General features: G+C 37.1%; 1 pseudogene; it reads right to left on the bottom strand.

Moving 5' to 3' along the window:
* Nucleotides 1–10207: 10207 nt before the first annotated feature.
* LOC110152449 (ataxin-3-like) lies at nucleotides 10208–17581 on the bottom strand (annotated as a pseudogene).
* Nucleotides 17582–21812: the final 4231 nt, after the last annotated feature.

Consider the following 21812-nt stretch of genomic DNA (forward strand, 5'->3'; position numbering starts at 1 on the left):
CGGTAGATTAATTTATATTCTGCAATTTTACTGTATTCATTGATTAGCTCTAGTAATTTTCTGGTGATAACTTTAGGGTTTTCTATGTAGAGGATCATGTCATCTGCAAACAGTGAGAGTTTTGCTTCTTCTTTTCCAATCTTGATTTCTTTTATTTCTTTTTTTTTTTCCCTCTGATTGCTGTGGCTAAAACTTCCAAAACTATATTTAATAGTAGTGGGGAGAGTGGACACCCTAGTCTTGTTTCTGACTTTAGGGGAAATGCTTTCAGTTTTTTGCCATTGAGGATAATGTTTGCTGTGGGTCTGTCATATATGGCTTTTATTTTGTTGAGGTATGTTCCTTCTATGCCTGCTTTCTGAAGGGTTTTTTTTTTTTTAAATCATAAATGGATGTAGTATTTTGTCATAGACTTTCTCTGCATCTATTGAGATAATCATATGATTTTTATCTTTCAATTTGTTAATGTGGTGTAGCACATTGATTGATTTATGAGTATTGAAGAATCCTTGCATCCCTGGGATAAAGCCCACTTGGTCATATGATGTATGACCTTTTTAATATGTTGTTGGATTCTGTTTGCTAGGATTTTGTTAAGGATTTTTGCCTGTATGTTCTTCAGTGATATTGGCCTGTAGTTTTCTTTTTTTTGTGGCATCTTTGTCTGGTTTTTGTGTTAGGCTGATGGTGGCCTTATAGAATGAGTTTGGGAGTTTACCTTCGTCTACAATTTTCTGGAAGAGTTTGAGTATGATAGGTGTTAGCTCCTCTCTAAATTTTTTGTAGAATTCAGCTTTGAAGCCATCAGGTCCTGGGCTTTTGTTTGTTGGAAGATTTTGATTACAGTTTAAATTTCTGTGTTTGTGATGGGTGTGTTATGATTTTCTCTTTCTTCCTGGTTCAGTTTTGGAGGGTTATACTTTTCTAAGAATTCATCCATTTCTTTCATGTTGTCCATTTTATTGTCATATAGTTGCTTATAGTAGTCTCTTATGATCCTTTGTATTTCTGTGTTGTCTGTTGTGATTTCTGAAATTTCATTTTTAATTTTGTTGGTTTGATTCTTCTCCCTTTTTTTTCTTGATGAGTCTGGCTAGTGGTTTGTCTATTTTATTTATCTACTCAAAAAACCAGCTTTTAGTTTTGATGACTTTTGCTATTGTATACTTTGTTTCATTTTCATTTATATCTGCCCTAATTTTTATGATTTTTTTCCCTTCTACTAACGCTGACGTTCTTTATTTCTTCCTTTTTTAGTTGCTTTAGGTGTAAAGTTGGGTTATTTATTTGATTTTTCTCTTGTCTCTTGAGGTAAGCTTGTATTGTAATGCTGCTGCTGCTGCTGCTAAGTCGCTTCAGTCATGTCCGACTCTGTGCGACCCCATAGACGGCAGCCCACCAGGCTTCTCTGTCCCCAGGACACTTCAGGCAAGAACACTGGAGTGGGCTGCTGTTTCCTTCTCCAATGCATGCATGTATGCTAAATCGCTTCAGTCATGTCCAACTCTGTGCAACCCTATGGACAGCAGCCCATCACGCTCCTGTGTCCGTGGGATTCTCCAGGCAAGAATACTGGAATGGGTTGCTGTTTCCTTCTCCATACTGCTATGTGCCTATGTGCCTCCCCCTTAGCCCTGGCTTTACTGAATCCCATAGGTTTGGGGTTGTCATGTTTTCATTTTCATTTGTTTCTATGTATAATTTGATTTATTATTTTTATTTCTTCTGTCATTTATTAGTTATTCAGAAATCTGTTGTTTAGCCTCCACATGTTTGTATTTTTAATAGTTTCTATCCCATAGTCGACATCTAATCTTACCGCACTGTGATAAAAAAAAGATGCTTGAAATGATTTCAAATTTTTTTGAATTTACCAAGACTAGATTTATGGTCCAAGATGTGATCTATCCTGGAGAAGGTTCCGTGTGCACTTGAGAAAAAGGTGAATTTCATTGTTTTGGGGTGAAAAGCCCTATAGATATCAATTAGCTCTAACTGGTCCATTGTATCATTTATTTTTTTTATCCATTGTATCATTTAAAGTTTGTGTTTCTTTGCTAATTTTCTGTTTGTTGATCTATTCATAGGTGTGAGTGAGGTATTACAATCTCACACTATTATTGTGTTACTGTTAGTTTTCCCTTTCATAATTGTTAGCATTTGCCTTACATATTGCAGTGCTTCTATGTTGGGTGCAATATACTCATAATTGTTATATCTTCTTCTGGGATTGATCCTTTGACCATTATGTAGTGTCCTTCTTGTCTCTTTTCACAGCCTTTATTTCAAAGTCTATTTTATCTGATATGAATATTGCTGCTCCTGCTTTCTTTTGGCCTCCCTTTGCATGAAATATCTTTTTCTAGCCCTTTACTTTCAGTCTGCTTGTATCTCTTGGTTTGAGGTGGGTCTCTTGTAGAAAGCATATATAGGGGTCTTGTTTTTCTATTCATTCAGCCAGTCTTTGTCTTTTGGTTGGGACATTCAACCCATTTACATTTAAGGTAATTATTGATAAGTATGATCCTGTTGCCATTTAATTTCTTGTTTTGGGTTTGAGTTTATAAATCTTTTCTGTGTTTCCTGTCTAGAGAAGATTATTTAGCATTTTTTGAAGAGCTGGCTTAGTGGTGCTGAATTCTCTCAGCTTTTGCTTATCTGTAAAGCTTTTGATTTCTCCTTCATATTTGAATGAGATCCTTTCTGGGTATAGTAATCTGGATTGTAGGATTTTCTCTTTCATCACTTAAGTATGTACTACCATTCCCTTCTGGCCTGAAGAGTTTCTATTGAAAGATCAGCTGTTATCCTTATGGGTATCCCCTTGTGTGTTATTTGTTGCTTTTTCCCTTGTTGCTTTTAATATTTGCTCTTTGTGTTTGATCTTCATTAATTTTATTAATATGTGTCTTGGGGTGTTTCACCTTGGGTTTATCCTGTTTGGGACTCTCTGGGTTTATTGGACTTGGGTGGTTATTTCCTTTCCCATTTTAGGGAAGTTTTCAACTATTATCTCAAGTATTTTCTCATGCCCTTTCTTTTTGTCTTCTTCTGGAAGTCCTATGATTCAAATGTTAGGGCTTTTATAATTGTCCCAGAGGTCTCTGAGGTTGTCCTCACTTCTTTTAATTCTTTTTTCTTTTTTCCTCTCTGCTTCATTTATTTCCATCACACTATCTTCCACCTCACTCATTTATTCTATCTTCTGCCTCAGTTATTCTACTGTTGGTTCCCTCCAGAGTGCTTTTGATCTGTTATTCCACTATTCATTATTGACTGACTCATTTTTATCTCTTCTAGGTCCTTGTTAAACATTTCTTGCATCTTCTCAATCCTTGTCTCTAGTCTATTTATCTGTAACTCCATTTTGTTTTCAAGATTTTGGATAATCTTTACTACCATTATTCTAATTCTTTTTCGGGTAGACTCCCTATCTCCTCCTTTTTTGTTTGGTTTGGTGGGCATTTATCATGTTCCTTTACCTGATGAATATTTCTCTGCCCTTTTCATTTTGTTTAGATTGCTGTGTTTGGGGTGGCCTTTCTGTAGGCTGGAAGTTTGTGGTTCCTCTTTATTGTGGAGCTTGCTCCCTGTGGGTGGGGTGGACGAGTGGCTTGTCAAGGTTTCCTGGTTATTGGAGCTTGTGTCTGTGTTCTGGTAGGTGGAGCTGAATCTCTTCTCTCTGGAGTGCAATAAAGTGTCCAGTAGTGAGTTTTGGGGTATCTATGGGTTTGGCATGGCTTTGGGCAGCCTGTATTTTAATGCCCAAGGCTGTGTTCTTGCTTTGCTGGAGAATTAGTGTGGTACGTCTTGCTCTGGAACTTGTTGGTTCTTAGGTGGAGCTTGGTTTCAGTGTAGGTATGGAGGCTTTTGGATGAGCTGTTGTTGATTAATGTTCCCTGGGATCAGGAGTTCTCTGGTGTTCTAAGGTTTTGGAGTTAAACCTCCTGTCTCTGGCTTTCAGTCTTGTTCTTACAGTATCCTCAAGACTTCTCTATCCATACATCACAGATGATAGAACATCTAGGTTAATTTTGAAAAAACTCTCCACAGTGAGGGACACCCAGAGAGGTTCACAGTCACACGGAGAAGAGGAGAGGGAGGAGGGCGGTAGAGGTGACCAGGAGGAGAGGAGGGGGAACCAAAAGGGGAGAGAGCAGTCTAGCCACTAATTAGTTTCCTGTGTTCTTCACAGTCCAGAACACCCAGAGGAAATCCACAGAGCTAAGTAGAGAAGAGAAGGGGGAGGGAGGAGATGAGGTGACCTGGGGGGAGAAAGGGAGAATCAAAAGGGGAGAGAGAAATCAAGCCAGCAATCACACCCTTAGGTGAAAATGGATAATGAAGAATAGATTCTTAAAGGTACAAAATTGATAACAAATACGATAAAGCACAGACTAAAAGTCTAGAGTAGAGGTTAGACTCTCAAAAACACAATATTAAAAATACAAAACAAAATCGATCACAAAAATTATATAAAATATATATATGAAATTTGCTTTAAAAATAGAGTTCTTTTTGCAAGGTAGGTAATAAAAATGAAAATTAAAGGAATAATAAAGAAGTTAAAAATAAAAATAAAATAAAAAGTGATAAGAGTGAAAACATATCCAAGAATTTGTCTGGAGCTGTTGTGGGCAGTGTGGGGTCAGTTAAATTTCAGATAGTTCCTCGTTCCAGCTTGTACTTTTCTCAAGGCCTATAGGCCCCCTCCCATGCTCAGTCAGTATTAACTACAGGGTTTTAGTCTGTTGCACTTGTCACTTGCAGAGCGGTTCCCTCTTCTTTGTTTATTTTGGCTTCCTCTGTTTCCAAGTCTCTTCAGTGTCTAATTTTTGCTCTGACACAGGGGGCGAGGGTGGTCACTTATTTAGGTTCATTTATTCAGTTGCATTGTGGGGAGGGAGGAACACTGCAGACAAATATTGCTGGTGTGTGTGGGGAGTTCTCACAGTGTCTGGACCACACTGGGTTTGCCCCAACTCACCGTGGTGTGTGCTTGCTGGGTCTACACTGCTCAGGCTCCAGGTTTCTCTGCAGGGGTACTGTCCAAAGCAGGCCCTGCATTTCATGCTCTTCCCAGGTCTAAGCTGCTCAGGTTCAGATTCTTAGTTCTCCACAGGGGCACATTCTCAGTTAGGTGTGCATTTTGTGCCCTTCCCAGGTCCAAGCAGCTCAGATGACCAGGTGCTTGGTGAGAGCACTGGCCCTGGTGGGCCGTGTATCTTAATCACCTCCCCTGTCCTGGCTGCTTGGGTCCCAGCCACTCGGTTCCTGGGTGTGGTGCAAGAGCAGAATTTCAAGCGTGCCTTGTGCATCCTCTGGAGAGCAGATAGCTGGCTGTGACCCTCCTGACAGATGTCAACCATCCAGGATCGCAGGAAGATGTGGTTAGCAACCGGGAGCCTGCTCATAGTTTGGTGGAGGGTGCCAGGCTCTGGGGCCAAGAGTGGCCCTTACTTTCCAGCTCTGGCTGTCCCACGCCTGCCTCTGCTGCCTGTGGTGGGGAGGAGCCTGTAGGCAGCTGGCTAGCTCTCCTGTGGTATTGGCTCAATCCTTTGTTCTGTGAGCCAACCAGACTGCATGTTAGCTTAGAGTCTTTCACGGCAAAGTTCTCTCTCTCTCTCTCTTTTTTCTCTCTGGCTATCCCACAATTTGGATTGCTATCTCACATTAGCTCCCTCAGATTGTCCTCAGGGCATTCAGGTCCAGTCTTTACCCTAAGCATGCATCCCACACCTACCTGTCCAGACTCCGACTGCTGGTGGCAGATTCAAGCGTCTGGGCTTCTTCATTGGCAGTTGCGGTTAGGCATGCATTCTGTGTTTTGTTTTTTCTCCCACTTATGTTGCCCTCTGAGATTCCAAAACTCCCCACAGACCCACCAGTGAGAGGGTTTCCTGCTGTTTGGAAACTTCTCCTCTTTCACCGCTTCTTCCCCAGGACAGATGTCTGTCCCTAACTCTTTTGTCTCTCTCTTTGTCTTTTATATTTTGTCCTCCCTCCTTTTGAAGAGAATGGGCTGCCTATCTGGGTGCCTGATGTCCTCTGCCAGCATTCAGAAGTTGTTTTGTGGAAGTTGCTCAACATTCAAATGATCTTTTGATGAATTTGTGGGGGAGAAAGTGGTCTCGAGTCCTATTCTGCCGCCATCTTGCTTTAATCACGAATTTATTCTGAGGTTCTTTATTATGTCCTATTGATCTATTTGTATGTTTTTGTGAGAGTCATTGTGCTTATTCACTCAGTCATGTCAACTCTTTGAGATGCCAGGGACTACAGCACACTGAGCTTCCCAGTCCTTCACCATCTCCCAGAGCTTGCTCAAACTGAGTCTATGATGTCATCCAGCCATCTCATCCTTTTTCGTCCCCTTCTCCTCCTGCCTTCATTCTTTCCCAGCATCAGGGTCTGTTCTAACGAGTCAGCTCTTTCTATCAGGGGGTCAAATATTGGAGCTTCAGCATCATTTCTTCCAATGAATGTTTGGGTTCATTTCCTTTAAGATTTACTTATTTGATCTCCTTGTTGTCCAAGGGACTCTCAAGAGTCTTCTGCAAACCACAGTTCAAAAGCATTAATTCTTCAGCAGTCAGCCTTCTTTATGGTCTAACTCTCACATCCATACATGATTGCTGGCAAAATAGCTTTGACTATACAGACTTTTGTTGGCAAAGTATTCTCTCTGTTTTTTAATATGCTGTCTAGGTTCGTCATTGTTTTTATTCCAAGGAGCAAATGTCTTTTAATTTCATGGCTATAGTCACTATACACAGTGATTTTGGAGCCTAAGAAAATAAGATCTCTCACTGTTTCCATTGCTTCCCCATCTATTTGCGATGAAGTGATGGGACCAGATGACATGATCTTAGTTTTTTGAATGTTATAACCAGCTTTTTTAGTCTCTTCTTTCACCTTCATCAAGAGGTTCCTCAGCTCCTCTGTACTTTCTGCCATGAGGGTGGTTTCATCTGCATATCTGAGGCATTGATATTTCTCCTGTCAGTCTTGCTTCCAGCCTGTGTGTCATCCAGCCCATTATTTTGTATAATATATTCTGCATATAAGTTAAATAAGCAGGTGAGAATATACAGCCTTGATGTCCTCCTTTCCCAATTTGGAACCAGTCCATTTTTTCATGTCCAGTTCTTTTCTTTTTTTAATTTAATTAAATTTTTTTTTCATTTATTTATATTAGTTGGAGGTTAACTACTTTACAATATTGTAGTGGTTTTTTCCTTACCCATTTCTAACTATAGCTTCTTGACCTGCATACAGGTTTCTCAGGAGGCAGGTAAGGTGGTCTGGTATTCCCATCTCTTGAAGAAGAATTTTTCACAATTTGTTGTGATGCACAAATTCAAAGGCTTTACATAATGAAGCAGAAGTTTTACTGGACTTCCCTTGCTTTTCCATGATCCAGTAGATGTTGGCAATTTATCTCTAGTTCCTCTGTCTTTTCTAAACCCAGCTTGTACATCTAGACATCCTTGGTTATTGCACTGTTGAAGCCTAACTTGGAGGATTTTGAGCTAGTAAGTATCATACTGTTTTGATTATTTTAGTGTCATAGTTTCGTTTGAAATCAGGGAGCATGATACCACCAGTTTTCTTCCAATTCCTTAAGATTGTTTTGGCTAATTGGGGTCTATACAAATGTTACAATTGTTTGCTCCAGTTTTGTGGAAAATGCTGTTAGTTTTTTGAACAGAATTACACTGAGTCCGTATATTGCTTTGAGTGGTGTGGATACTTTAACAATATTTACTCTTCTAATTCATGAGCATGGTATATCTTCCTATTTGTGTCATCTTAAATTTCTTTCATGAGTGTCTTAGTTTTCAGAGTACTGCTTTTTTTTTTTTTTTTCCTTCTTGAATAATTGAATTGTGTTTCTTAAATTCTCTTTCTAGTAGTTTATTATTAGTGTGTAGATATGAAACAGATTTTTGTACACTAAATGTACATTCTGCAATGTTACTGAATTATTTATTAGCTATATTAATTTTTGGTGAAGCTTCTAGTGTTTTCTATGTATAGTTTTGTGTCATCTCTGCACTGTGCCAATTTTACTTCTTAATTACTAATTTGAATGTCTTCTTTTCTTTTATTTCTTGTGTAATTGCCATGGAGAGAATTTCAATACAATGTTGAATAAAAGTGGCAAAAGTAGGCATCCTTGTCTTGTCCTTGATCTTAGAGAAAAAGCTTTCAACTTTATACCATTTAGTACAATGTTAGTTGGGAATTTGCATATTTGGTTTTATGTTATATTGAGGCTTTTATTATATTCATTTTGCTTCTTCTGTATCCACCTCATTGAGGGTTTTTATTGTAAATGGAGGTTGAATTTCATTAGATTTTTTTTTTAATCTGTTAAGATGATCATATGATTTTATCCTTCATTTTGTTCATATGGTATATTATGTGGATTGATTTGCAAATATTGAACAGTCCTTTTATTCCTGGAATAAATCCCATTTGATCATGGATCTTTTTAATGTATTGTTAAATTTAGTTTCCTAATATTTTGTTGAGAATTTTTTGCATCTATATTCATCAGGGATATTGGACTGCAATTTCCTTTTTTCCTTTTAAGTATCTTTCTATAATTTTGTAATCAGGATAATATTGGCTTGAATATGAATTTTGAGGCCTTGCTTCCTCTTGATTTTTTGAAATAGCTTGAGAAGAATAGACATGTTCATAACTTTTTTTTGTAAACATTTGGTAGAATTCACCTATGAAGCTATTTGGTTTGGTACTTTTGTTTGTTGGGAGTATTTTGATTATTGATTCAATTTCAATACTAGTGTATTTTATCCTGTTCATATTATCTATTTCTTCCTGATTCAGTCTTTAAATATTGTACATTTCTAGGAATATATACATTTCTTCTAGATTGTTTAATTTGTTGGTATGTAATTATTCATAGTATCCTCTTATTATCCTCTGTATTTCTGTATTCTCAGTTACAATTGCTCTTCTTTCATTTCTGATTTCACTTACGTGAGGCCTTTCCTCTGTTTTTGTTTTTTTTGAAGAGTGTGGCTAAAGCTTTACCAGTTACATATATCTTTTCAAGGAACCAGCTCTTCATTTCATTGATTTTTTTCCACTGTTATTTTAGTCTCTATTTTACTTATTTCCACTCTTATCTTTGTTATTTATTTCCTTCTACTAATTTTGAGCTTTATTTGTTCTTATATTTCTAATTCCTTTAGGTATAAGGTTAGACTATTTATCTGAAAAGTTTTGTTTATTTGTTTTCTGAAGTAGGCTTGTATTCCTGTACTCTTCCCTCCTAAAACTGGTTTTGCTGCCTCACACAGATTCTGGAATGTTGTGTTTCTATTTTCATTTGCCTTCAATAATTTCTTATCATTTTTTATTTCTTCAGTGACTCATTGGTTGTTTAGTATCATGTTGTTTATCCTCCCCATATTTATAACCCCCTTTCCCCAGTTTTCTTTTTTTTCACACATGAACAGAATTCTCATTTATTCTCAAGTACTTGGACAGAGCTGATTTCAGAGTTTAGAAATGCACCAGAATCATGAAATAATGATCCCTTCTTAGAGAGCTTAAAAACTCAAGAAACATTACCATCTTTCAAAAGAGCTGTAGAAAATGATGACAACCAAGTAGCAGAAAAACTGCCAGCAGAGAAAATAGCATGAGAAAATACCCGAGCACATGTACATAGTCAGAGGGAAAAATGTATCCTTCTGGAACCATGACTATTATCGACACAGAGACGAGGCGCTGTCCCACAAGGTTAATTTGGTTAAAGAGAAATAAGAGCAAGTATTAGAGGATAAATGTAAGCCAAATTCCCTATGCAGAAAGGAGGAAAAGATTGCAAAATGTGGAGAAATTTTGTGGCCAGAGCTAGTTATAATTAGTTGGTCTGCAAAAAGATCCAAGAAAAATGCCCTAATTTTTGATGAGTTAGATATTGCACATTCAAAAAGCAAACCAGAAAAAGGACACTTAGAAAATTATTTTAAATTTAATTGTTTAATGCCTCTTTGACTACTGTTTGGAAGATCATTATCTATAACTGATGTATTTTTCACCCACTCATCTTTTTGTTTGCAAACCATTTAAGTCTTATTTCCTCTGTTGAAAATTTTTCTCTTTGACACATTATCAAAAAGCACCCTATGCTGTAATCACACAGGACAATATTGGAAAGACTGAATATCTAAATGATTTGTGAAAGATATTTTTCCCCTTCCGTTTTTAGATTACTTCTAACAGTTTCTAAAGACACCGTCACAGCTGCCTGAAGCATGTCTTCTTCGTTCATGGAATCACCTAGATCACTGACAAGTGCTCCTGAACTTGTGCTCAGCTTTCCACACGGATGTGTAAGCTGTCCTGGTGGATCTAGTTGCTGCTGCTACTGCTGCTGATTTCAAAGTAGGCTTCTCCTCTCTTCCATAGCTCTTCTAAAGTAAGATGTGAAACTGATGTCTGTGGATTATCTTGACATGTTTTACTGGAAATGTCTTGCATACTGTGCTTAATAGCCCTGCGGAGATCTGCTTTTTCACCTTCCATGTCAATTCTTGGTGACTTGGTGCCAGAGCCTTTTGCAAACCCACTCATCTCTGTCTAACATTACTGACCCATAATTTATTCTAAGACATGCTCTAGATCTGTTTTATGTACTCTCTGTTCTTTGAGTTGTGCTAATTCTTCTCCAATAAGTTTTGGTTGATGCATTTGTTGGACTCTGATCTTCTGCAGTAGTTGGTCACAATCTGGCAGATCATCCTTAACAACAAATATAGAATAACCTTCCTGTTATAACTGAGCCAAGAAAAGTGCAAGAAAAGTGATCTTAATTCTGGACCCGTCAAGAGAGACTTCAAGTTGAACCACTGTTTTCCTAATTTTCTAACTATAAGCCAGTATTCTTTATAATTGCATATAAATTATCTTTCATTTTGGGGATTGATCCAGAGCTTCTGACACTCTGGACTGCTAAACACTATTAGTTCTAAGCCCCAAACTTTCAAGGCATTGCTTATAACTTGAATAGAGAAAAAAGCTCTGTGGTCCATATTTCCAGAAGGCTGCTACAAAAATGTGTGATAACCTTCACCAGTACTTCTCCTTCTGCCATTTCTCATTGTCTCTTACTCATCTAGCTGGTGTGCAACTGAAGATAATTCCCCAGGCCTGAAGTATTCTTCTTACAACAGGTTATTCAAGCAAAGTTGAGCACAAAGTGAGCTTCTTGTTTTGTAAAAGATGGGCTCCACTTTATTTGTCTCCGGTTTTCTTCTTGTACTTGATGTCTAGTTTTGTGTGATTGTGGTCAGAAAAGATGTTTGATATGACATCAGTGTTAAATTTATGAGACACGTTTTTTGGCCTAGCATTCGATCCATCCTGCAGAGTGCTTCGTGTGTACTGAATGTGTATTCTGCTGCTCTTAGATGAAATGTCCTATATATATAGATTAAATCAATCTGCTTTTATGGGTCATTTAAGGCCAGTGTTCTTTGTTGCTTTTGTTTCGATAGTCTACCCATTGATGTAAGTAGGATGTTAAATTCCCCTGCTATTATTGTATTACTCTCAATTACTTCCTTTATGTCTGCTAATACTTGCTCTATGGATTAGGAGCTTCTATGTTTGGTGCATAATTATTTACAATGTTATAACCTCTTGTTTGGTTGTTACTTTTATCACTATGTAATATCCTTTTTTTGTATCTTGTACAGCCTTTGTTGTAAAGTCTATTTTGTGGAACTGAGTATCCCTACCCAAAATTTCTTTTTGTTTGCATCTCTTCCCTTTCAATCTACATGTGTGTTTAGTTCAGAACAGAGTCATTTGTAGAATGCATATAGTTTTTATTTTTTTATCCATTTATTCTTGTTATGTCTTTTGCTCAAAGCATTTAATTATGGACTTCCCAGGTAGTTCAACTGATAAAGAAATCTGCCAGCAATGCAGGAGATCTGGTTCAATTCCTGGGTTGGGAAGTTCCCCTGGAGAAGGAATAGGCTACCCACTCCAGCATTCTTGGGCTTCCCTAGTGGTTCAGCTGGTAAAGAATCTGCTTACAATGTGGGGGAACTGGGCTGGGAATATACCCTGGAGGAGGACAAAACACCCACTCCAGTATTCTTGCCTAGAAAATCCCCATGGACAGAGGAATCTGGTGGGCTATTCAACTTTGCTTGAATAACCTGTTGCAAGAATACTTCTGTAGCCCAAAGAGTTGGACATGACTGAGTGACGACAACACACACCTTTAAAGTTATCATTGCTGGGTATGGACGTATTTCCACTTTAATTGTTTTCTGAGTGTTTTGTAATTCTTCTCTGTTATTTTCTTCTCTTGTTCTCTTCTTTGGTGATATGATGACTTTCTTAGCATTGTATTTATATTCCCTTTTATTTATTTGTTACATTTGTTGTGGGTTTTCATTTTGTAGCTCCCATGAGGTTTTTGTGTAACAACCTATGTATAGTCTATTTTAACTTGATGACTGTTGAAGTTGGAATGGATTCCAAAATCATACATTTTTATGCCAACCTCATGTTTTTTTCCTTAATTAAGTTCAGTGAGATTTTTGTGACCATGACTTTGAACTCTTTAATATATTAAATTGCTTATCTCCTTTTCATTTAATTCTTTGTGTGAGTTTTTATCTTGTTCTGTCTTCTTTGTTTGGAAGATGTTTGCCTCTTTATTTTGTCTCTCTGTATTTGTTTCTGTGTATTAGGTATACCTACTAGATAGTCATGAGGCTTGTTCATGTCATGACTGTTGGTGCACTGAGAGCAAAGCTGGCTCCTTTACAATTGGCCGTGAAGCTCAACCATAACTTTTGTGGGCTTGCTGCTGCGTGGATCTGGCCTCCCAGAAGGTGAGCTGCTTAGGAGAGTTGGTTGCATGAGCAAGCAATACCCTTCTCCGAGCTGGTGAAGGATCAGAGGTGCTTTGGAGATGCCAGCCATTGGGTGGGTGAATTGAGTGGGGCTAGTCCTCAAGGCAATGCCAGTGTGGTGTGCACAGTGTTAGTGAGGTTGATGGAAGTGACATAAGTTGCCCATCAGACTGAGCGGACTAGATAGAAGGAGAATTTCAAAAAATGCACCTGTGAGCACTTCTATACCTGGAGGAATTTCTATCAGAGTCTGCCCCTATGGCACCCACCCTAAAACTAATCAGCGAGTCTCCTTCTCCTATGATCCAGGTGCTTTTCAAGCTGTTGCCTTTGTGCTGGGATTTGAAGCAAGTTTTTGTGTGAGCCCTTTAAGAGAGGAGTCTTGCTTTCCCGCAGCAGCTCTTCGAGATGTAAATTCTGATAGTTTTCAAAGTCAAATATTACCAAGGCTTGTCTCCTCCTCGGGGGAGCCTGATTGGGACTTGAATCCCTTCTTCCTCAAGTGTCCTCCACATTTAGAATGTTCCCCCAGTGTGAGTCACTGCTCTGGATGTATTGGTTCTGACTGTACCACATCTCTGCCCCTCCTCCCCATCCCCATGTGGCTTTAATTTGTATCCGTAGTTGTAGAAAACCTGTTCTGCTGGGCTTCAGCTTGTTCTCAGAGGTAGCTGTTTTATATGTTCTAGTTTTGGTGTTCACTGGGAGGGGGTGAGCTCAGAGTCTTTCCACTTTGCATAGGCTGATTAAAGATTGCTCTACAACTCTAAAGTTCTTAAATTCTGAGAACTTTAATTTTAATAATGCAAAAGATTGGATAATCTTATAGCTTAACTGGGGCAACTCTCTGCTTTTTCCTGGTAGGCCTGAAAGTCTGGTACTGACACTTGTCCAGGATAAGAATGAGATGTGCTAGCTGGTGAATTATAATGTGCTGCTTAGAGTTTGAAATTTCCCTGGAGGCACTCAAGGTTAGTGTCTCTACATTTTTCAGAAATATATTGATTGGGGGTTTATACCTGTGTACACCAGGTTATTCAGCCTGAATTTTCTGCAAGACCAGTGGGATATATAGATCTTGCTGGAAACTTTTGCCTGGGGCTTCCTGAAGGCAAGTTTCTTCATGCACATTTTTATTTCTATTCTGAAGCTGAAGCTTGATTTTGGTGACTAACCACTCCAGGTATCTGTACTCAAGAATTTCCTAGAATATGAACTTTTAAGTGCTAATACTAGGAAAGTGCCAGGAATAGTAGGTTGATTAATGCAAGGTAAATTCTGTGCATCTGAGAAAGGACCCAGGAGTGAGGAGGATGTTTATAATGCTCTTAAGCACACAAAGCCTGCCTGGGTAATTTTTCTCTGTATTCTTTATCTTTATTTAAACTTTACATGAGTTCACCCAATGAAGCCTTGTGAGTCCTTGCAATGATCCTACTCTATGAAATAGATGAAACATTATAAGTTTTTAAAAGCAGTGCTAACATCTGAGTCTCTTTTTCTGTTTTGCATATAGGGTTATCATTACTATCTTTCTAAAGTCCATATATATGTGTTAGTATGTTGTAAGTTTTTAAAAGCAGTGCTCTGATTGGTAGACAGTGATAAGTAAGAATTTTGGTTTTTAGACTGTGAAGGCTAATTAGACTATGAAGAAAGATTATTTACCAGTTTCCAAGAACACTGTTAATGATAAAATTTGGGACAACACTGTAGGTCTGTGACCTAAGAATTAAATGTGAGGGACATGAACATGACTTGAAGTGACAGCTTCCTCAAATATTAAGATCTGAAAGTTGATCACGGGACATACATTTATCCAAAGAAAATTTTCCATGAGTTAAAATAGGAAAACTATTCAAGAGAAGAATAATATTTTTACCCTAGGCCTAACATTTCAGCTGCACACTTTACTTATAGTGTTATGGCTATAATAATAGGATACTGGCTTTATCATCACATAGGATTTTAATATTTCTCTATCAAAGTTTTCCATGTACATTTTAATCTCTTTATTTACAACATCCCTATGAGATAAATGAAGATGTTTCCTCTATGTTGCAATGAGGAAATGGACTTACAGGAACATGGATGGGAATATATTTCAAGATTCAGAGTTTGCTTACTGGTCTTCTCATAAATCCACTGAGTCTTATGTGTAAGAGCATGGTTCCATGTTACTGTTGTATATCTTAATATGCGCTCTCAAGTCTTTATCTCAATGGATCTTGATACAAATTCTGTAACTTGGAATGAAAGGGAAGGAAGTAAATTAATATTCTTAGCTCCTCCACTATGTGTCAGGTCAATTTTTTTTTCTTTTTTGTAAATTGATATTTTCAGCTCCTTTGCTATGTGTCAGATTTATTTTTTAATTTTTCTTGTATTTTCTTTTCTGAAAATAATTAATGGGCTTCCCTGGTGACTCTGTGGTAAAGAATTCACCTGCCAATTCAGGAGACATGGGCTTGATCTCTGGGTGAGGAAGATCCCCTGGAGAAGGAAATAGTAACCCACTTCAGTAATCTTGTCTGGGAAATCTCATGGATGGAGGAGCCTGGTAGGCTACTGTCCATGGGATTGCAAAGAGTCGGACATGACTGAGTGACTGAGTATCTTACTTTAATACCAGAAATTTGATGTGAAAATGGAAAGATTACCCAAATCCTATGCATCTAATTGCAAGCTTTTTGGGAACTAGTTTTCCCTCATGGCATTTCTATTTTTGGGACAATGGGGTTTTATTTGTTCAAAATTCACCTTCTTCAATTGTTTCCCTTTAATCCATAAATTTACTTCAACTCAGCAAATTCACTATGTATAAATTCTAAATACCAGTACATAAAATAATTTTCAAAACTTGAAAACACTCTCTTCTGTCCTTAACTCTTCTCTTCTGAAAGCTTTATATTCAAGTTCCTTTGACTGTGCCACATAGGACTCAGTTACAAGGCTATTTCCCATTGCCAAAAGCTCTCCTCTGGATCCAATTCAGTGACTCAATGTCCCTCCTGCTATAAGTCACACAATCCTGTGTGCAGTCTTCTTGACATGGTCTGGGATATAATGAGACAATCTGCCATCTGAACCTTCTTTGTCTGCAGTTTGGGAAATTATCTAAACTGGACTCTCAAGTACGTGATAAGTCAGTGTTCACAATCTTGTGATGTTGAGTGAAGTCAGGGATACCAATGTCAATTCAAAGTTTTATATAGAGGGATATGTGTGTGTGTGTGTGTGTGTGTGTGTGTGTGTGTGTGTGTATTTATGTATGTTTCTTTATGTGTGCTTCCCTTGTGGCTAAGCTAGTAAAGAATCTGCCTGCAATGTGGGAGACCTGGGTTCGATCCATGGGTTGGGAAGATCCCCTGGGGAGGGCAGGACAACCCACTCCAGTATTCTGGCCTGGAGAATTCCGTGTACTGTATAGTCCATGGGGTTGCAAAGAGTCAGACAGGACTGAGCAACGTTCACTTTCTTTTCACTTTCCTTATGTGTTTGTTGTTCAGTCGTGTCCAATTCTTTGCAACTCCATGGACTTTGCAACCACCCATCAGTCTCCTCTGTCCATGGAATTCTCCTGGCAAGAATGCTGGAGCAGGTTGCCATTTCCTTCTCCAGGGGATCTTCCCAACCCAGGGATCGACCTTGGGGCTCCTTCATTGGCAGGCAGATTCTTTACCACTAAGCCACATGTATAAATAGATATAGATGTAGTGATGGATGGATATAGATACAGAGCTGATAGCTAGATGGCTAGATACTGTTAAGCCAATCTGGGACATTATTTCACATCCATTTTCCACCTTGACTTTTGCTTTAGTCCTCTATCCATGAAAGACAAAACTTCCAGGAGAAAATGATGCTAAGCTTTATCTTCTGTTATAAAATGTGGAATAGTGGTAGTTCAATAGACCTTTTACTGACAAATTAAGAAAATAATTCAAGAATTATAAAATCAATCAGAATTATAAAAGCAAAATGTCTTCATGAAATGTATGTGTTATACAAGGCTTTAGCACTGAATTCTGCTTTAGCATAAAAGCACAACTGAAATTAAAGGTCACAGTAAAAACCAGCTGGATTTATAGTACAAATATTGTGAATAAACTGTTCATAGTATTTCACAATTTATTTACTCAAGGAGATGAAAATTTTGTTTCAGTCATTGTACTAAGAAAAATTGTAGCTTACTACATTTATATCTGTACATAATTAATTATATATAATTATGTCTATCTACTTATCTATTTATACATTTGCCTATCTTTTAACTGATGGTCATTGTGAATTATTTTTTCCATTTTTATTGTTGGAAAGACTAGAGGCAAACCTGATATTCAGAATCATCAAATGTTTAAGTGAAGATGATAGACATGTTCAGTTTTATTCATGGCTTCACCCATGTTGAAACAGGATTTCGATCCTCCATCCTGCTCTTCTCTCTGTTCTGGGAGCTGTGCTCCTCCATTTTCTGCATTTTTAACTTCTAATTGATAGAGTCCACCACCATCAGAGAGCCACCCCTTGTCAACTGGCTCTGTTGATTCCCAAATACTCAGAATGTCAGTCTACCTGAAATCCCACACCTGCTTGGCTTCTTTCTCGTCTCCCCTTGTTTCTGCAATACCTTCTGGGGATACATCCTCAATAACTAGCTTGCCCATGTGTCCTTAACTTGAGCTGTGCTTCTGGAGACATAAAACAAAGGTATTACTTCCAATATTATACATGAATTTTATGGTATATAGTCTCTATGTCAACTATAGCTGTTTTAGTTTATTTTTTTAAATTATTTATTTCAACTGAAGGATAATTGCTTTACAAAATCCATTGGTTTCTGCCATACCGCAATGTGAATCAGCATAGGTATACATATATCCCCTCCTGCCCACCTCTGACCCTATCCCATCCCTCTAAATTGTGACAGGGCACTGGTTTGAGCAAATTGCCGTGGCCATCTATCTTAGAGATGGTAATGTATGTGTATCCATGCTGCTCTCTTCATTCGTCCCACCCTCTCCTTTCCCACTGTGCTCACAAGTCTGTCTCTATGTCTTCATCTCCATTGCTACTCTGCAAATAGGTTCATCAGCATCATCGTTCTAGATTCCATGTTTATGTATTAATATACAGTATTAGTTTTTCTTATTCTGACCTACTTCATTTTGTATACTAGGCTCCAGGTTCATCCACCTCATTAGAACTGACACAAGTGCATTCCTTTTAATAGCTGAATAATATTCCATTGAGTGTATGTACTTCAACTTCTTTATCTCCAAAACATACAAGCAGCTTATGCAACTCAGTACCAGAAAAACAAACAACCCAATCAAAAGTTGGGCAAAAGACCTAAACAGACAATTCTCCAAAGAAGACATACAGATGGCTAATAAACACATGAAAAAATTCTCAACATTGTTCATTATTAGAGAAATGCAAACCAAAACTATGAGGTATCACCTTACACCAGTCAGAATGGCCATCATTAAAATGTCTACAAACAATAAATGCTAGAAAGAGTGTGGAGAAAAGGGAACCCCCTTGCACTATTGGTGGGAATGCAAATTAATACAGTCACTATGGAAAACAGTATGGAAATTCCTTCAAAAACTAATAATAAAGCTACCAGATGACCCAGCAATCCCAGTACTGGGAATATACCCCAAGGAAACCACAACTGAAAAAGAAGCATGTACTGCAGTGCTCATTACAGCACTGGCTACAATAGCTAGGCCTTGGAGACAACCTAATGTCCCTCAACAGACGATTATTTTATTTTTAATAATTGGTAATACTTACATTCATTGGTAAGAATGGGAAGGAAAGTGATGCCCTGGGAAGGACATAAAAAGAATCAACAGGGTCACTTCTCTGACTAACTTCTTAGCTTGTTGGCATTTGGAGCTCTATTAATGTTTCATATTTTGTACACACACACACACACACACCCTCCCACAGCTGTGTATTTCACACTCTCAACAAAGATGGGGAAAAAGGTCCAATCTGAAATAGAAACAAATATACTTAATGCTTTTAAAAATTAATAACAATGCAACACTGGGTGCAGATGCAAAAACCAACTCAAGTAATATTTGCAGACTACTTTGACTCTATACCCTCAAGCTAAAACAAACAAGCAGAAAAATGGTAATGACTGCTGGCTATTTTTTACTTACAGATATATAGGTTATCCATTCTGAAGTGCCTTTTTGTATACTCTAGGACTGAACAAATAAATAAACATATTGTGGCTAATGGGAATTAGATTTCTCACTGTCAGATATGAATATTATAAATATGAAATGAATTCTGAAGCATTAAGTTGAAATCAAATGCACAGATATGAAATTATAGTTTTATTTTGATGGAATACTGGATAACATATATTTACATGTTTATATATATGCAGATATAATTATATATAGATATAATTACATAGATCAATAGTTGTATGTGTATAACTACTCAGTCTCACTGTAGATATATAAAGAGATAAATACATATTGAGTGTAGCTACCTATATCTATACATTATGTATCTGATTCTATTATCTTTCTATCAAGATATGTGACCTATCTATCTATCATCTATCTATCTATCTGTCTATCTATCTATCTATCTATCTATCTATCTATCATCTATCTATCTATCTATCTATCTATCTATCTATCCATCTATCTATCAGCTCTATTCTTTGAGAAAGGCTAGGAGAATTATGCCATAGAAATAATAAGAAAATATATTGCACATATTCACTAAAAAGAACCAGGGTTCCTTGGAGAAAAGCCTGGGGCCATGGCTGAGCCAGAGAAATGACAAATGAACCTGCAACATCTCTGTGCCACAATGTAAGGAGATGCTTAAGGACAAGACACACACACATACACACACACACACACACACACACATCCCAAAGCTGAATTTAAGAAACTCCCATCAGATTATCCTGAGACAATCTGCATGCCAAAATAAATTATACTAATTGATTATTACCTGTGAAATAAAATAAGAATCCACAAATTTATACTTACATAATTAAATGGCAGGGAGCTTTTTCTTACAGTAAAATGCCAACTACTACTCATAGAAAGAAGGATAGAATTAGGGAATGATAACATGGTAACCATTGCAGTAATAGTTGTTTTATGCAAGGCACATGAGTAGACGCTAAAACTAGAGAGAGAGTGTGTGATGAATAATAGGGCTTTTACATGTTATCAGAGTATCTATGTTATTTAGTCATCAAATCATGTTCAACACCTTTGTGACCCCATGGACTCTAGCCTGACAGGCTCTTGTCCATGGGATTATCCAGGCAAGAATACTGGAGTGGGCTGCCCTCCTTCTCCCAGAGTATCTACACATAAGTACGTATTTATTATAAAAGGAAAATAGAGTTTTATAGTGGAGAAATATGGCAGACATGGATCTAATCAAGTGGTTGATAAAATCTGTATTGAAACAAATTGATATTCTGTGACTTCTGATATGAGGCAATGAGAAGATCATTATACAATATCTAGGGTATTTCTGACAAACATGAATAAAATCTATTCAATGGTGAGGAAAAAGAAGACAAATTAAAATTGACGGGCATTTTAGAAATTAGTTTTCCTGTACTTATCAAAACCTCAAAGCCACTAAAGAAAGCAAAATTTAACACAATTCCAGATTAAAGAAAATAAGAAGACCATAATAACTCAATGTAACTCAAAATCTGAAAGTTTACTTCTATAAAGAAAATTTTTTAAATACTTATTAAAATTTTGATAGTGGTTATCCATTAGCAATAGTGTTGTATCAATGTTAGTTTTCTTTTTTAAATTGTGCTGTGATTATGTGAGAATATCCTGTTGATTGAAGGACAGTATCTCTGTCATTTATTTTCAAAGTATATGCAGATGCATTATGTTTATATTTACCTTGCCATGGAAGGCACAAAGCTAAAGCAAATATAGGAAAATGTTAGCATTTGAAGAATCTTTGTGAAGCATATACTGGAATTCTTTATTTTAGCTTTATAATTTCTATATATGAAATTATGTACAATGAAAAGAATTGCATAACCTATTATTATACATCATTGATTTTCCAAAAATTTCCAGTTTATTGCACTTTAACACCATCATTATTTATTATTGTTGTTTATCAACAGAAATTTTCTCTATGATTTTTGAATAATTTCCAGATTGCTTAGAAATTCTTCTCCAACTCATGATCAGATAAGTAATTACTGAATTTTATACAGAGGAGCCTAGCGAGTTACAGTCCATGGTGTTGCAAGGAGTTGGACATGACTGAGCACACATAGCACATATTTATCATTCTCCATCAAAATCAAGATCTTACAGCATCTTGGCTGTAAGATACACAATTACATTGTACACTCTTATGAAATAAAACTATGACATGCTATTATTGTAATGTGCATCACTCTTTTAATGATACTAAAATGTTGACATATATATATATGATAGAATTGACAAAGTACATTATTTCCTTAATTATTTAGGAACATTCAACTTTGCAATTAATCTAAAATTTATTTCAGCATAAGTTATTACAGATTAATCTGTCTACTTTGTTATCCAATTATACATATTTTCTAATATCTTCTACTGCTTTTTCATTTACTGAATCTTCCTTTGCCTTTTCATAGAGAAATGTAAACTATTAATTTTAATTGACTCAAATATTAATCTTACCTTTGCCAATTTGTATCATGATTTATGTTTTAATATCTATTTTTCAGTTTAGCTCAGTTCAGTCACTCAGTTGTGTCTGACTCTTTGAGACCCCATGGACTGCAGCACACCAGGCCTCCCTGTCCATCACCAACTCCTAGAGGTTACTCAAACTCATGTCCATTGAGTTGGTGATGCCATCCAACAATCT

The sequence above is a fragment of the Odocoileus virginianus genome, chromosome 1 (genome assembly GCF_023699985.2).
Source record: "Odocoileus virginianus isolate 20LAN1187 ecotype Illinois chromosome 1, Ovbor_1.2, whole genome shotgun sequence".
Taxonomy (NCBI): domain Eukaryota; kingdom Metazoa; phylum Chordata; class Mammalia; order Artiodactyla; family Cervidae; genus Odocoileus; species Odocoileus virginianus.